Raw genomic sequence first — 5,002 nt, forward strand, 5'->3', positions numbered from 1 at the left:
GTTTCCGCGACCAGTGTGCAGGAGTCATAAGAAATGGACGAATCATAGTCGATTATTCTCCTCAAATTCGACTCTAATTGGCCAATTTCTTACGACTTAAGGCTTAAAACACCTATTGTAGATCCGGGGTTAAACGACTTGTTATTACCTATTCCCTGGTTACACGATAATTTTCATAAAAAAAAAGGGGATAATGTTGGTAGCAACAAAAGCCCTTGAGGCACCAGTTTTATTTTTTACGGATTGGTAATATCACCGACGAGATATTAAAGACCGACATCCTTATGGAAGTTCGCGTCCTTATAATATTGAAGTGATTAAGAATAAAAAAAACTGATAATATTGTACTAATTTTATGATTTATTAGTTTAGTAGACGTGTTTATCGGTGTACGTGCATTTAAAACTCAATAATACCCGATTTTTTTTTAAATTGTGATTTTAATTATCGTCAAAGTTTGATTATCAATAGAGATAATAATTGCAGAGAAAAAAATGTAATTTTTCGGCAATATAATAGGATATTATAGCTTTACAAATATGCATATTTATTTATAGAGCATTTATGTAATAAAATATCATGAATTTAATAATGTATTAGTCAAATATTTATGTTAATAATAGCAAATTTATATCGATTATCGATAATGTCAGCACTTTTCGATTGTTTCCGGGCTCTTTTTATACCGCCGAAAATTTACCTAGGATTGACGGTCTTTAATAGTATCTCGTCGTAATATTTACAAGTAGTAATTCGTTATTTTGCGCCGATCATGGTGTAAAAGTAGTATAATTACATGATAATTCGTGAACTGTTCGCGAACGGCTATCATCGCGGACGTGTTCTGACAGTTATTATGTATGTCAAGTTATGTATGTCGAGAGGTTAACGTCTTCGAGATTACTCAGATAAGTTTCATTAAATATTTTCATTACAAAACCTTTATTCTTACTATTTCATTAAAAATCGATACTTTGTGTTATATATTTTATTTTCAGTTATTGGTTTTCGGTCTAACACTATCAACGATGTTAAATTGTGTATAGAAAAGAAGGGATTGAAAAGAAAGGAAAATTAAAGAGAAAGAGAGGAAAAGAAGAAAGAGAGAGGAAAAGGAAGAGATGTGGAAGGAAGTATAATCTAAATAAACCTGAATCAGTGGATAATCACTGACAGCAGTCCTAAGGGCAGTTGCCATTGGCAATGGCAATCAATTTATCATAATATTTGTAAACATTAATTGTCAATACGTGGTCAAATTTTAAAAACAATTAAAATAAAGGGCATTTACCACGAGCGCTCGATGTCTAATAGCGAATCTTCTTCCGAAGTCAATACTTAAAATTACATTCAATTATAATTTCTAACAAATTCATCAACTATATATAGACGTTTCGACCTCATATCGGGCCATTATCAGTATATAACTAAAATTAACATATAATCCTATTACAATTAAATGTTGAGTATCTTCTTTTCTTTACATGTTATATAATCCGTTGTTCTTTTTGTTTTTCATATACAATTTTTCCTGTTAACCGATGTTATCTAATTGTTGTACTTGTACACATAATTTCCAGATTCTAATAATAAATAATGTTAATTAATCATTACAAAATTTAACTTATCTTATGCTAATTTTCATACCTGTGTGTCATAAGTAGAACTTAGGTAAAAAAATCTAAAGATGCGCTCATAGAATGTATCCCATGTATACATAGTATGTATACATTCTATGGATACATTCTATGAGCGCATCTTTAGATTTTTTTATATTCGATTTGTGTTCTTTGATTCTAGTTTCTGTTTTTCTTTTTGTCTGTCCGACATACGAGGCATTGCAATCAAGGCAGTTTATTCTGTACACAACATCGCATTGATCCATTTTATCTAATTTGTCTTTACCTGATTCTATGAATCTATTTAGAGTGTTCATAGGTTTGTATGAAAAAAACTTTGAAATTATTTTTTAAAGCTATATTATTAAATTTTTCAGAATTTTTATTTACATATGGAATAGTAAAGTAATTCTTTCTATTGAGATCATTACCTTTCATGTTAGTGTTGTTTTTACATATACCATGTATACATCGAAGGAGCACATCGAAGACCACATATATACCAACCATAGCAGGAACTCCGAAAAAGAAAAACTTACAAAAACGGAATTTAAAATTAACAGCAGAAAATAAAAAACTACGCGAAAGAATTAGAAGACTCCAAAAGAAAATACAAAGGATGGAAAATACAAGAAAAAGTAAGGAAGACCCTAAGAAATACGAAATGATATATTTCATGAAAACCATTAAAGTAATTAATAAGAATAATGTATGTGTTAAAGTTAACTGTTTTGAATGCTGGCAGATAACAATTAAAAGCATAATGTTACTTTGGAACAGATTAAAATGTCATGATTTTCCACATTTACGCACACGAAGAATAAATCAAGATTGTGCTGAAAATTTCTTTGGTTCGGTTAGGCAACAGGGCGGTAATTGTTTAAATCCAACATCAATACAGTTTATTCGCGCTTTTAAAAAATTATTTAGTATGAAAGTTTTACAGCAAACAGATACGCAAAATTGTGCTGCAGATAATGATAATATGTTACATTTAATTGGATCTTCGGGTTCGAGCCCTTCATCACCTTCTGTGTTCACTCCATCTTCATCGCGTCCAATTTTAGATATCCCAAATCATGATTATTACGATATGGAATTACCGGAAGAAAATGCGTTTAAATATGTATGCAGATACTTAATGAAAAAATGTTTGGAAGTACATACTTGTGAAACATGCATAACTTAATAAATAAAACAAGGGCAAACGAGCCAACTACAATATAAGATCTTTAATAAACGTATATATATATATATATATACAATAATCAAACGTTTCGACACCGATCGGGTCATTTTCAATGTACAATAACAAAACATCTTACATACATAATCAGAAATTCAGTTAAAATATATTGTCCAGTGAGAATTTGGTTATATTCATAAAAAGCAGTCCATATTTAAAAATATCGAAGAGATCAAAACTCACTTATCGCAATTCTACCATCTCATATTGTCTCAATGATGTAATGTAGACAACGATAGGAACACTCAGTTAACAAAATTATATTTAATAAAAGTTATGTATAATAAAAATTATTAAGCCATGATGCGCATGAATATAACGTTTTGACTCAAGCGACGTTATGACAAAAAGAAAGCGTTTTCTGCTGTTAATTTTAAATTCCGTTTTTGTAAGTTTTTCTTTTTCGGAGTTCCTGCTATGGTTGGTATATATGTGGTCTTCGATGTGCTCCTTCGATGTATACATGGTATATGTAAAAACAACACTAACATGAAATGTAATGATCTCAATAGAAAGAATTACTTTACTATTCCATATGTAAATAAAAATTCTGAAAAATTTAATAATATAGCTTTAAAAAATAATTTCAAAGTTTCATTCATACAAACCTATGAACACTCTAAATAGATTCATAGAATCAGGTAAAGACAAATTAGATAAAATGGATCAATGCGATGTTGTGTACAGAATAAACTGCCTTGATTGCAATGCCTCGTATGTCGGACAGACAAAAAGAAAAACAGAAACTAGAATCAAAGAACACAAATCGAATATAAAAAAATCTAAAGATGCGCTCATAGAATGTATCCATAGAATGTATACATACTATGTATACATGGGATACATTCTATGAGCGCATCTTTAGATTTTTTTACCTAAGTTCTACTTATGACACACAGGTATGAAAATTAGCATAAGATAAGTTAAATTTTGTAATGATTAATTAACATTATTTATTATTAGAATCTGGAAATTATGTGTACAAGTACAACAATTAGATAACATCGGTTAACAGGAAAAATTGTATATGAAAAACAAAAAGAACAACGGATTATATAACATGTAAAGAAAAGAAGATACTCAACATTTAATTGTAATAGGATTATATGTTAATTTTAGTTATATACTGATAATGGCCCGATATGAGGTCGAAACGTCTATATATAGTTGATGAATTTGTTAGAAATTATAATTGAATGTAATTTTAAGTATTGACTTCGGAAGAAGATTCGCTATTAGACATCGAGCGCTCGTGGTAAATGCCCTTTATTTTAATTGTTTTTAAAATTTGACCACGTATTGACAATTAATGTTTACAAATATTATGATAAATTGATTGCCATTGCCAATGGCAACTGCCCTTAGGACTGCTGTCAGTGATTATCCACTGATTCAGGTTTATTTAGATTATACTTCCTTCCACATCTCTTCCTTTTCCTCTCTCTTTCTTCTTTTCCTCTCTTTCTCTTTAATTTTCCTTTCTTTTCAATCCCTTCTTTTCTATACACAATTTAACATCGTTGATAGTGTTAGACCGAAAACCAATAACTGAAAATAAAATATATAACACAAAGTATCGATTTTTAATGAAATAGTAAGAATAAAGGTTTTGTAATGAAAATATTTAATGAAACTTATCTGAGTAATCTCGAAGACGTTAACCTCTCGACATACATAACTTGACATACATAATAACTGTCAGAACACGTCCGCGATGATAGCCGTTCGCGAACAGTTCACGAATTATCATGTAATTATACTACTTTTACACCATGATCGGCGCAAAATAACGAATTACTACTTGTAAATATTATCAATCCGTAGAAAATAAAACTATGGTGCCCCAAGGGTTTTTGTTACTACCTGTCTTTTTTTAGAACTAAGGAGGATCAACTCGTGCCAATAGCGGTAGTGGGGGTGAGGCAAAAAGTGGCGACGGATAACTTCCTCCACTCTTGCGCTTCATTAGTCCTCTCTGTCGCTCTATATAGTCGTCGCTCTGTCGTTCTATAATCGTCACTTTGTCGCTCTTATATCGAACTTTCACACAATGCGCAGTGCCGTTGCACATCGTGTGAATAGCCGCGGACGTTTTTTGACTCACCCCCACCACACGAGTTGATCCTCCTTAGTTCTA

This window comes from Mycetomoellerius zeteki, unplaced genomic scaffold (genome assembly GCF_001594055.1).
Source record: "Mycetomoellerius zeteki isolate Tzet28-1 unplaced genomic scaffold, Tzet1.0 scaffold155, whole genome shotgun sequence".
NCBI lineage: Eukaryota > Metazoa > Arthropoda > Insecta > Hymenoptera > Formicidae > Mycetomoellerius > Mycetomoellerius zeteki.